Below are 14,232 nucleotides of genomic sequence, written 5' to 3' on the forward strand. Positions count from 1 at the left end.
TTTGGGAAATGGTTATTATTTTCATACTTTGTGCATTTTTTAATAAAGCAAATGCATTTGGTGATCTATGTTTCAAATAATCAGGAACCAGGAGAGAGACTTATTCTGTGTGCTTGAACTGAGTAGAATTTTCCAGGTCAGTACTATTAAGTGCTCACTGAAACTACAGAAAACTTCAGACTCTCTTGCTAACTCCAGAAATTTACTCCCTGGTCTCTGAGAGCATGTTTAGGATAAGTTTTGAGTTGGAGAGTGGCCAAAGGGTGCAATTTTAAAAAGGGGGGGTGGGGGGCTTGAGCCCTTGGAACACCTAATAGCAAGGACTGACTTATACCCAGTCTTCTGTAGCTTTCTTGAAATTTCCAGTAAGCTAACTCCCATGGGTTCAATAAAAGTCCTCTCTGACTCAACTCCCAAAGTTGTCATGCACATTACATCCATGGGCTGAGAAAACATCAAAGTCTTTCAAAATAATGACTCTGTGATAGCAAACTGGAGAAACTGAAGACATTGGTAGAGATCAATGTAAAACTGTTTGGGCATACAGTTTGAAGAAAGCATTGAGTGACAAGAAATGTGGGAGAGAATTCCTGTCCTTTTGTATCCCTGAGGCTTGCCTGAAATAACAGACATATACATGAAACAAAAGCTCATGCTGTATAACACAAAATTCAAATGGAGTAATCTGAAGAAGACAAAACATAAAGGGTATAAGAATGTTCACCAAATTATATATGAAAGTGAAGAAAACTGAAACATCAAAAATAAGAGGGAACACAGTACAATGCTGGGGTGTTAGGATAGCATGGTGCTCTCTGGAGGCAGTGTGGAGTAAGCAGGCAGTTTTTAGTTTGACAATGTAAATGATATTAAAATTACAGAGCTGGGAAGTCTAGAATGCTACATTATGCTACAAGACCCACCACATACCCACAGTACTCAATGAGAAGAACTAAGAGTCAGGAAAACTTTCCATTTTTAATAGAAACAAATCATTAAACAAAACTCATCAGTAAATGTTCAACATCCATTGAACAGACTAATATAACATATTCCTGACACGTACATAGCTAGACATGTATACATAAAAATAATCCAAAATAAGATGTTCATTTTCATTAAGTGCTAAAAGTTTATTTACCATTAATTTTACTATTATATTTTATCAGAACACTATTTGTAAGATTTACGAGCAATCAGTCACTCGGTGAAGAAAGGGTTTCTTTCTGGTAGGTGATAGTTCTAGGTATAGTACAGCAGGACTGGGGAAGTGGAGACATAAAGCTTGAAACAGCCTATCACATTATATCTGTATCAGGAAACAGGGTAGAATAAGTCATCCTACTTTCTCCATTTTGCAAAGTCCAAAGTCTCCTGTCGAGGGAATGGCCCCACCCATTCTCAAGATAGATCTGTCCACATCAATGAATACAATCGAAGTAATCTCCTACAGTGGCCCATCTCCCAGGTGATCATCAATTCTGTCAAGTTGATAATTAATAGTACCTACCACAGCCTGTAAAAGTAGAGACATCTGATAGGGCCAGCGGATTAGCAGGCAAATCAATGGCATAGAATTAAATATCCACAATGGGTCCAGTTGCATATTGAAGCTCAGGACTGTTAACAAGCGACATTTTAATCTACTCAATGATGAAAAAGCATAAAAATAAATGAAACTTCAGAAACCAGGTATTTATCACAGAATATTTTTCACAGTGGACATAAAAAAATGCCAGTTGACATGATACTCAAAACATAAAACTGAAAGCAACCAAATACAAAAAGAAATCATGGGTAAATTCTCTGTAACCATCAAAAAAACAAACTTAAAATGGAAGCCAGAGGAAAAAAGATTAAAATATATGATAAACACTTTGAATAGTGTGGCAAAAAATAAAGTATAAGCTAAGTACAGACACAAGTGAGCAAATGAAAACATTTAAGTAAGAGAACATGGTTTATGTCTGAAATAATCAATTATTTTCAATAATCTATGAGAAATTAGCAAAAGATATGAGAAGACATGGAACAGAAAAGATAATGTAAGTTACTCTCACCATAAGAATGTTCAGTCATTCATAATGGAAGTTAAAATCACAGAGATTTTATTCCCACCTACTGGACAATCAAGATTCTAAATGTTTAGTAAGACTATATTTGATTGGTCAGGCCATGAGGAACTAAATCTCATATTTTTCTGAAAGAATGCCAAATGAAAACACTGCTAAGGAGCGAAATTCGCAGCATCTGGTATAATTATGTTAGCTCTTCTCACCTCAATTGGCAATTTTATCAAATATTACAATGAACCCTTACTCCCTACCCCAGAAAAAAAGATGTATTTATAAATGTATTCATTGTCTTATTTTTAATAGCAATAGAATAAAAACCCAAATATCCAGTCAACAGGAGACGGCGAAATTAACTATAACACACTGGAATGCTAGATTCCTACTAGCAATAAAAACAGATGAGAATGATCTCTAATGTGGCTTTGTTGTTTTATTGAGTCCTACAAATGTTTCACAAAGCTGTAAACCAAAAACATTCAATGAATATAAAAAATCTTGAGAGTTGGAAACAGGGAGAAATTATGACAAGTGACTTAAAAACTTAGTATCTTGGTATTTCATTCCTAAAACAATATTTTCTAACAGTGAAACAGAACTGCAAAGAAATTCTAACTAAATTTGGTGCTTATATTTTAGCAGTAATATTGACATCATTACTTTGAAATATAGATGTAAGACAAATGGCCAATCATATTGGTGTTGAAAGTAAAATTTCTGTTCTGGGAAACTAGAGATATAAGTGTAGAATCAGGGAAGTTAGACAAAAACCCTGCATTACTAGTTTTCATTTGCAATAGTACTATAAAGTTATGTTGGTTTTCTTCCTTGTAATGTGCATTTTCTACTTCTACCTCCTAAGAAAACCTAAAAGAACAATCTATTGCTATTTGCACCTTGATTTCCTCCACTGTCTCCACGCTGCATTTCTGACAGAACAAACTATAGTAACTGGAAGGTTGAGGTCTACAATATTAAATGTACTCCCTACAGCTCAGAGAATCAAGGAAATTATCAAAATGGGCTAAAGTTGGGTGAAGAGGAGGTTAAGAAAGAGCTGCTGGTTTATTTTCAAAATAAAAGTACCTGAGTCAGCTTAGTTTCAGTTACAAACGAACAAGCACCACTGGCCCTTGTTAAGTTAGCTAGCTCCAGCAAACTCTGTTAGTCTAGGTATCCGCTCCCACCCAAACTAGAAGTTTAGAGCAGAAAACAGCCAAGCTTGCCTAACAACCCACCAATATGAAAGGTTATATACCTGCTAAGCTTTAAAATAATCATGGTGTAAGGCATAGAGGTGAGTCTGTGCAACGTCTTTGTTAAAAACTAAGAGAGCATGGGCACCAGATAGAGAAAGAACAAGATGATATTTCAGACTGTCCCTTCTGATTACCCAGCCTCTCTTACCACTTTCTCTCTTACCTCCTCTCTTCCCAGACTCACTTCCCTTTCTCCTCAGAGAATGGGAGACCTCCCCTGGATATCGACATTCCTTGGCATGTCAAGTTGTAGAAAGATTAGGCACATCTTCTCCTATTGAGCCTAGACAAAGCAACCCAGTTAGGGGGAAAGGGTCCAAAGAAAGGCAGCAGTCATAGACAGACCCTGCTCCAGTTGTTAGGGGTCCCACACGTAGTCCAAGATGTATGTCTGTTTAATATGTGTAGGGAGCCTAGGTCTGTCCCATGCATGATCTTCAGTTGGTAGTTCAGTGTCTGTGAGCCCTTATTAGCCAATGTTAGTTGATTCTGTAGGTTTTCTTGCCAATGATTGGTCCAACCTGAGACAGAGCCCACCCCCTGACACTGTTAATGATATTCTCCTTACATGCAGACAGGAACTTAGCATAACTGTCCTCTGAGAGGCTTCTTCACCCAGCAGCTGATGGAAACAGATGCAGAGACCCACAGACAAATATTAGAGGGAATCTTGTTTGAGGGGGGAGGAGGATTGAAGGAGCCAGAGAGGTCAATGGCACCGCAAGAAAACCTACAAAACCACTATGGTTACTTTTAAAAAGAGTTAACCAGATGTCATGGTGTACATATTAATTCCAACTCAGAAGGCTAAGGCAATAATCACAAGTGTCGGCCTCAACTACATAGCAAGATCATTTTTTAAGTGCTTATCTTTTTTATTTAAAAACTACAGTTTAGCATAGGAAAAATCCAGTGAGTTTGGAATGTAACTTAACATAATCTTAGAAACTGGTATAGAAAAGAAAGATGTGAACAGAACTTAGTAGGTCAGTAGGATTGACTGTATAGTAAGAACTACAAGAAAGTAGGTGATGGGTGAAAGGTCTTTAAACTCTCTCTCTCTTTCTCTCTCTCTCTCTCTCTCTCTCTCTCTCTCTCTCTCTCTCTCTCTGTGTGTGTGTATAAGAAAGAGAGAGAAAGAGAAAGAGAGAGGAGTTTCCCATTCCTTACAAATTGGAGAATAAAAAGCTCCAAGTCTTACCATTGAAGCGACACTGACAATCTCTTGTCAGAAAGAAGAGACCTGCCACATTACAAAAGTCTCATATACTCATTCTTGTCTTGCATTCTCCTATGGGGCTCAGAGGAACCCAAAATAAATCAGTGATCCCTTCAAGACTGAGTTTTTAAAACCCAAAGCAAAGAGCTCTTCAGAAAAGAGTGGGTGGCAACATATTTTCCTTATGGCTTTTTAAACCGAGAAATGAAAGAAAAACAGCTACATACGGGTCAGACGCTTATGATTCCCCCATGTTCCAATGGATCAGCTAGACACTGTTTCCCCAAATAAATTGCTATTGCATAACTCAAAGACAGGAAAAGGTTGAGCAAAGTCTGCCGATCTTTTTTGGAATGAGTCTTTAAATTACTTGAGCAGAAAATAAAAATGGCATATTGCTTTTTTCTCTAAAGGATCAAATCTAATACTCCTAGCAATCCAAGACAAACCAACCTGTGCTGTCTGAAAGAATGTTTATGCTACTAGCTTTCATTTTTAAAAATGTTTTTCTCAAAAAAAGAAAGAAAAACAATGATTATAAAAGCAAAGACTGTTAAGTTCTCAAAATTCCTTGAGTCTGGACTGCCCACGTAGCTTTATTAAATATCCAGTTCCTGAGACTCCGTAAAAGAGCACTTTGATTTCTTTTGTCCTCCAGCCATAAGCACTATTGCTGTGGTCAGCATACCTTAAGGTGGCCCTCCATGCTTCTGCCCTTGATATGTAATACAGAGTGTCTTATGTCTGTCTCCCCAAAATCAGTAGGATCTAGGTTTTGCTTATAATCAACCTAACATAGCGAAGATACCAGGCTGTCAATTCTGTAACTAAGTTGTTACATGCTAAATGTAATGAGTTGGCACCACTGCAAGTTGCCTGTGATATATATGTATGCCTCTGTCTTGCTAACAAACAAAGAAAGGAAAGCTCTATTTTGGCTCATAGATTGAGGGTGCTGTCCATCAGTCACAGGCACAAAAGCATGAAGTAGCTGGTCACAGAAGTCTGCAGACAGAGAAGGATGAATGCTGGCACTTTACTCACTTCTCTTTTACATCCAGTCCAGGACTCCAGTCCATAGAACGGCACCACCCATAGTTAGGATGGATCTTTCCATCTTGAACAATGTAATCCAAATAATCTCTCACAGACTTGCTCAAGTTCATCTTGTTTATGACTCTAGATCCTGTCAACTTGACAGTCAATATCAACCAACAAATTGTTCTTTTATTATGACAGACTCAGAGAGTACCCTACAAAAATACAGATCTACTTGTAAAACAATTCAACCCCTTAAGCACTGATACCTATTTAAATTAGAAAGGAGCCAAAGAGTTCTAGAAAAAGGAATAACAGGATACTAGGTGATATGAAGGGGGAAATGGAAAGAGAGGCATGTCTTTAGTTGGAGAAAGGGGACATCAAGGATTTCTAAAAGTCATCATCATCATCATCATTTTTTGAGGTAGTTCTTACTCTGTGCCCTTAGTTGGCCTGTAACTTACTATGTAGACCAGGATGGCATCAAGCTCATAGAGATCTACCTGCCTCTGCCCCTGAGTCTTGGGATTAAATACATGCAATATAACACCCAGACAGGAATTATATTATTTCATAGTTATCTACATTACACAGCATATATATCATTTTAAATGAAATCAAACCACTTGGAGTGATAATGTTTCCCCCAAGAGCCATGAACTATCTAACAAAATCCCTAGTAACAGCACTGAGAAACCTTTGAGCTGTTGGTCAAGAAACAAGGAGGCTTCCAAAACTATAGGTTATTGTTGTTGCTCTTGATTGCCTCCCAGAAGTTTAAGGTAAGGCCCTATTGCTAAAGAGACCACATGTTTTGAATACAAGACTCAACAGAGTTCCTGAAAGCCTCCTCCTTGGAGACTAGATTTCAAAGTACTGGAATGTTCTACCAAAAAGATAAGGTAATCAATAGTTCTACCCAGCTGTGACGTCTATGTTCAGCAGCTGTTGCTATAGGTGAAATTGTGGTTCTTATATTTTGGTAGCAACCAACAGATACCAATCAGACTTAAGGGCTGATAAATAAGATGAATATCATACCTGATACTTTAAGCCTAGCCAACTACCCACGGCTAGTGAGGTCATAGGCCTTACAAAAACAAAAAACAAAAACAAACAAACAAACAAACAAACAAAACCCTACTACTGCCATTTTCCTAAACTAGACTGATTCTTAAAAGTACTATCAATACTTATCTTTATATCCAAAGAGAAATATGGATTTCACCCCTCATCGAAGAAGCTTCCTTTTGAAGGAGATAGAGACCATTACAAAAATCCACATCTGGTAAGAATGCAGAAAACAACTGATCACAGGGTTCCCATCCCCAGTTGAGCCACAAGTACAATCTCTACACCCAAAGCTCACAGAGTATCACAGAAGGGAATGCAGAGGACCAGGAAGCTACACCCAAGAAATATCAACACCCTGGCTCCCTAAAAACTAGAACAATGACAAAACCAGTGGACGTGCCAGCATGGCCAGAAGAAATCTCACGGGGCCCCATTCCTAGATGAAGAGCAATTAATGATATCTGAGAAAAGGATAATTAGACTCCCCCAGGGATGAGCTCTGTAATTGGTTAACCAGTGACAAAATGGTCAGCACTAAACTCATGCAAAAGTAAGCAGCACTAGGCTATGCAATTATATTTTAAATTTTAAAAAAAATGAAATATTTTTTAAAGGTAAGGATCCCATAAAAATAGACCTCTGAGTTAGCAAAACTTAATGGAAAACAAGATTTCAGCAAAGCTGAGCAAATTGGCCATTGGGTGCACTGACTGCAGTAAATTGTCCAGATGGCAGGCTATTACTCTTATTTATCTGCTTGGCAGAAATAACAAGAGAACTGGTGCCCTTAGGTAAGACAAGCCAAACCTGAGCTACAGTAGCTGGCCCAGTCGCTCCAGAGAAAATGGGACATAAAATGACATTTGAACAAGGCAAAAAAGTAAGCAAACAGAAAACTATGGGGGAAAGGTCATTGTTTACAAAGTTTGGTAAGTTGGCCTTTCCTGCCAAAGCATTTTAGAACAAATTTAGTTTATTAATAATTATAAATATTATAAGCTCATTAGTTAATTAATTTATCAGTATTTTATACAATAATAAGAGATTTCCCTGAGAGATGTAATGTCAGTTATTTAAAACATACCTAAGATTCTGGCCCAGGGTATAACTTGGTATTGAAATCTATGCTTGGCATATGGAGATCATGAATTCAACTCCCCCATCGCCACCAACAGGAATAAAAAGTTAAAGGCCTAGGAGCTGAGCTTTAGAGTAATGACACTCCACTCAATCAACTTTAATGGACTCAGAATGAGACACAAGTAGATTTTTATTTTTCGTAAACAGCATGCTTACTTCAAAAATGAAAATAATTTCAAAAATACTTCCCATTGCATGGAAAAACCAACAACTAAACCAAACACATTCTCTCCTTTAGCTTTCTGGTCTTGCACATATCCTACAGATGTTTCCCATGGAGTGTTACTACTGTTCTTTCTGCTTCTTCAACTCTTGTTGACCATCAGGTCTTGGGCAAGCAACCTATTTTGATTTTATATTTCTTTTTGGGTTAAGGGTTTCCTCATTTTGTGTGTATTTGTGAGTGCCTATATGTATGCCTGAATATTGCTTTCATGGCTGGTGCTTATGGAGGCCAGAAGGGGGCATCTGATGCCTGGAAGTGTGGTTGGGTCATGATGTTAGTATTAGGAACCAAGTTCAGGTCTTTCATAAAAGCAGAAAGTGCTCTTAACCACAAAGCTATGGCTCCAGCGTCAGGAATTCTTAGTTTTGTTATTATTGAGTTATGACTTGTTGCTTTGTATTTGGTTTTGAAATAGAGAAAAAGAACAAATAATACCAAGGCTGTATGATAAGTCTCAAAGAACTATATTTATTGTATGTTTATTGTATATTATATTTATTGTATATTTACCTAAAATTGTACAAAATACATATGAGTGTGTGTGTGTGTGTGTGTTAAAGAATATTATATCACTTGGCCTGGCAATCTTCTCTTAAAAAAACCATAGACAAACATCCTAATACTAGGTACAAGAATTCTTTTCTTATGTGGCTGATAAGACTAGTCCAAATAACTCACCAAACAATATAGAATATTGATATAGACCCTGGAATTCATTTTTTAAATGAGTGGGTAAATACATATGACTGACAGAATCACTTGGCCTCGTATTTCTGTATAGTTATGGAAGTTTCTATGGGGAATAAATTAAACTTTTCTAGACATTTTCTTTCATTCCATCTAACTTCTAAATACACTGCTATCTGCACAGTTTCTCTTTAGGTTAATCAATCTTACCATTTTTAACTGTTAATTTCATGTTTGTCAAGAATAATGAATGACTTTGGCCTTGCTGATTCTCTGTTGTATGATCACTTCCTGTTTTTATTTGCTGTGCTTCAATATTCCTTTAATCCAGAGGTTCCCAATGCTGTGACCCGTTAATATAGTTTCTTGTATTGTGATGAATCCCAACCACCAAATTATTTTCATTGCTACTTTATAACTGTAATTTGGAATGTGTTATGAATTATAGGTTAATAGCTGATACGTAGATGGTTTTAGGTGACCCCTATGAGAGGGTTGCTGAACTCTAAAGACATAGCACCTACAGATTGAGAACCACTGCTTTAATACCATTTGGTTATAGATTATTGTGTTATTTTTCTAAGTTTTGATTTATGTACCTGGTACCACATTTACTTCCTTAGACGCATACTGTTGTGAACCACTCTACCCCACTTTTGGGGGCCAAAATGTCAGGGATCGCACTATCAATGTTGAAACCCGCACTGCCAAAAGCCTTGGGGGCTAAATTGTTAGAGACTGCACTGCCCCAGGCTGCTCCAGTCCGTGGGTGGGATTCAGCAAGAGAGAGAGTGAGGATGGACAAGAAGAATGGAAACCAGACAGAGAATGATTCAATCCCATTTATCTTCAGTCTCTCTTCTCTCCAAGTCCCAAGTCTTGAGCTCCTAGTCCCTAGTTCCTAGTCCCTAGTGCCTCCAAGTTCCAAGCTTGTTTCCAAGCTCCCTTCCAAGTTCTAGTCTAGAGTCTCATCCAAGTACAAGTGTCTAATCCTAGTTGCCTGTCTCGAGTCTCAAGTGCCTACTCCAAGTGCCTAATACTTAATAATGATTTCTTCTGTCTGCCTCTCACCTTTTATATGTCTCACTTCTAAGCCACACCTTTAAGTCACGCCTTTAATTCATGCCCTTAGGTCTTCTCTCTAAACCTGATCTTTAAGTCACGCCCTTAAGTCACACACCCTTAAGTCTCACACACTCAAGGGAAAATCCTGAGTATCTAAAACAAGATGTTATCAGAGTGTGCTCAGCTGTTGTAGGCTATTGTAATCAAGTCTCTTGTCAGGGTATATGGCTCAAGATGGCTGCAAGAATGATAGCCACCTTCTGTCGGCTCCCCACAGCATACAGCTTTGAATTCTGCTTTTCCTGTGGGATATAGCTCCCTCAGCCTGTTTCTCTTATTGATTTCTAATTTCTAATAGAAATTGATTTGTCCCAAAATAGCTTTTGGCTAATTCTCCTAATCATTTCCGATGTACTGACTAAACCTTTAATTATCCTGTGTAGCATTCTGTGTCTGTCTATTAGGTCACACTTATTTTTATTTATTTTTAATGTTTGAAGATTTATTTTTATTGTTTGCACATATGAATTCAGGTACCTGAGTAGATCAGAGGTATCAGACCCTCTGGTGGTTGTGAGTCATCTGAATGGGTGTCGGGGATCAAAGTCTGGTCATCTTAAGCATTGAACCATCTCTCTAACCCAAGATTATTATCGTAATGTTAAAATGTTATGTGTCCTTCCTTATAAATTTTTGATCTTCTATATGAAGAATAGTATAATATAATTTCTATATAGCATTAAAGATTAATCAGTTTCTCCCTTAAAGTCTAAGTTTGATTTTATTTATTTTAAATATAGGTCTTAAAACAAGATGAGGACTAGAGAGACAATTCAGTAGGGAAAGTACTTGCTGTGCAAGCATGTGGACCTGAGTACAGATCCTAGTACCCACATAAAAGCTAGACTTGGGTGCATGCATCTATAAAGCTGGTGCTGGCTGGCAGGGGGTAAGCAGAGATGTGGGCTTCCTGCCCAGCTAGTCAAGCTGAACCAGTAAAGCCAGGTTCAGTGATATACTCTATCACTAAAACTAAGGTGGAAACTGGCAGACATCTGATGTTTAGTTCTGGGTTCCTTATATACACTTATGGATGAGTACACTAGAACACACATGGAGGGTGGGAGGGAAGGAAGGAGGGAGGGAGGGAAGGAGGGAGAGAGGGAAGGAGGGAGAAAAACTAAATAAAAATTATACTTTTTAAGGAGTTGAATCCCTTACTACTGGGTATGCATTTTGCCTTGAAATCTTCCTTTTTAAAAAGACTTAGTTTTTATTTTATTTTAATATTTTATGTGTATGAGGTTTTTGCCTGCATGTATTTCTGTGTACAATGTGTGAACCTGATGCCTGCAGAGGTAAGAAAAGGGCATTGGGTTCCCTGAAATTGCAAATGGTTGTGAGCTACCATGTGGGTGCTGGAAAGTGAACCCAGGTCCTCTGTAAGAACGAGTGTCTTTCTCACTGAGCACAACCCCCTGGAAGTCTTCTTGATTTAACTAAACCAGTGTTCTTTACTCTGGACTTGACATTCACGTCTTTCCATTCCCATACTTTCTATTTTACTATATCTTTACTTTTTTAGGTCTTATGTTTGCATACATAGTTTTATCTTTGGTCTATTTTACCATATGGAAATTTATGTGTTTGGAGATTTTAGTCAATTTTTTTTATTTTCATGATTTATTCATTTTATGTATTTGCACTATATGGTGGTGTGGTTTCTACTTGGTCCTTTATTATTTCTTCTCTTTCCTCTTTTGTGTCTTAGATTTGAATTTTTTCTCACTGTTTTAGTAACTCTTTTAAAAAATTTTTAGTATGTATGCATTTGACACAGAAAAACATCTTGAAATCTTTTCTTATAAACAAGAAAAAAATACAGGTACACTACTCAGTACTTGCTATGATGGCTATAAATTCGTGCTTTTTCTGTGTCTGATCCCAAAGAACAAGTCTGAAGAAAGTCACTGCTTCCAAATTCTACAGCATCCCAGGTACACATGGGCCAAGACTCAGTGTGGTAAAAATACTCAGGCAGATCTACTCTGGGGAAATGTTGGCTTCCTCTCAAGAACATCTTTGCTGTTTGCCTCAAGGAGTCAATACCAACCATTCAAAATATTTTCATAACCTCACACTGCTGAATCTTTCTGTCCAAACTCCCCTCTCACCTTCCTGAAGATCAGAACACCCTCCTCCCTGACCCTCATTTCTCCTCACAGATATTTTCCCTGACAAATAACTTTCACATTTAATACTGATCTGGAGTCTGCTATTGATGGACCTCAGGCTAATCAACATCATGAAAGACGTGCTGCTAGAGGAGCATGAATAGAGATTCAGGGATGATGCACCATGAAGACAAATTGTGCAGCATCCTGGTTTGGAAGATGGGACTGATTATCGCCAGCACAAGTTTGCCTTCCAACCAATTTCTTGAGCTTCACCTTTGCTCCATCACACTTTCTTTCTTTGTAAACTACGTTTTGTTTTCTTCCTCTGTGCCTTGCCTTGACAGTCTTCTAAGGTTCCTTTTTTTCTGACACTGAGTACCCCATTTAGCTCTAGAAAAATCTGCTTGCAAACCATGCTGATCTGGTTTCCATCTACTGAGAAGCCTACCTACCATATGCCTGGTGTTATGTATCTTACTAATCTCTACAACTGTGCCAGCAGTTATTATTATCTCATCTAGACCCAAGATTCAGAAATATTCAGTGAATGGAGGGAGGCCATAGCTTTACCTAGGTTTTCAGCTATCTGTGCTTATTTATGTAGGAAATAAAGGGTCTTTAAGGGGATAGCTTGAATCCTAAGTAGTAGGGGTGTGTTCAAAATGTAATCAACAAAATGGGTAGCTATATTGATAGATACATCATGCAAAAAAGATTATAAGGAAAGACAATTCACCAGAATGCAAGAAAGAATGTGCCGTTGCATGAATGATAGGTATCAATGATGCATAAAGGCTACAAGAGAGTAGTAAAGCAAAGCAGGACCTGGCTGCTGCAAGCCAGCTCAATCCCCGAGAGACGCCATGCTTCCTGGACACCCTTGGAAAAGTAACAGAACCATAAGCACCCACTGAAAGGGCTATCACAATAATAATAAGGAATTTGAGAACTAATTAACCTCTCTGTGAGAACTACTTCACAACCCCCACACGAGCAAAGAATAAATAATACAGAAAGGCAAGCAGTCTCTTTGTTTTTGTCATTAGCATGGGAAAGAGGATAAAGACAGGGATCTTTGTAGCCATAAGGTAGAAGCAACAACAGCACCTTCAGCAACTCACATCACTGCACTGCACTGCACTGCACTGCACTGCACTGCACTGCACTGCACTGCACCGCACTGGCTGAGCAGTGCCCCAGCTAATAAGACACAGAGTTCTGTTACTTCAGGCTACTAGAGTGCTTCAGGGGCAGCGCTCCCACTACACAGGGATCAGACAGTACAACTTGAACAAGCATCAATCCCCACAACCATTCATTTTATAAATCAATCACTTACAAAAGAGGTTCTGTGTGCCAGTCACTGCTGGGCCAGGTTTTAAGTGTTGTAGGTAAAGCATCAGAGCTGTTGGTACTACAGAAAGAACAGTGGGGAAAAGAGCTACGTCCATCAACCGCGATCATATTCTGACTAGAAAAGTCTTATTAGGAAACCCTGCCTTACCAGGCTTTCTCTTCTGTATTAGTTACTTTTATGCAGTTGTGTCCCAAATACCTGGAAGTAATAACTCCAGGGAATAAAGATTTATTGTAGCTCATAGTTTCAGAGGGCTCCTTCAAACCATCTTCTCCTAAAGAGTCAATATCAACCAACGGTGGAGTGACTTATGTTTCAAAAGACCTTCAACATTCACTGACTATATTTACCCAACAAATGCGATAAATTCTGAATGTTTGACACCACATTTTATTGAACACTGACTGTACCCTAAACTCTTCACATAGATCATGTCCTGCAAACTTCAAGCATACCTTACATGGCAACTATTTATACTCTATCTAGCAGATAAATAAACCAAGGAAGAGAGTCCACAGGGTCCACAACTGGTAGCACCCATGCCTACCTATCAGCACTATGTCGCTAAAAATGTCCCGTGGATAGAATGTCAGTTTAAAGGTACTGTCAGATGCAGTTATTTGCTAATAATAACCATAGTCATTTCTGACATGTTCATCATTGAAAGACTTCACAGTGTCAATATTTTAAATGAACAACTACATAAATTGGCAGAGGTAAAGAAAGCATGGCAGAGGGTCTTTTCCAAATGGAAAATGTATGAATAGATTTGCTGAAGACCTAGAGTTTACCTATTCTAAAAAGAATCAGTGTTAAAAACTTGAAGTTAACACATTTTGAAAAACTTGAAATCTTTTGCTTTCAAAGCATAAGCTTAAAGATTTGTGTATTTTCCCATTTTCTGTCAAAATTCTT

This window comes from Arvicanthis niloticus, chromosome 11 (assembly GCF_011762505.2).
Source record: "Arvicanthis niloticus isolate mArvNil1 chromosome 11, mArvNil1.pat.X, whole genome shotgun sequence".
NCBI classification, from domain to species: Eukaryota; Metazoa; Chordata; class Mammalia; order Rodentia; family Muridae; genus Arvicanthis; species Arvicanthis niloticus.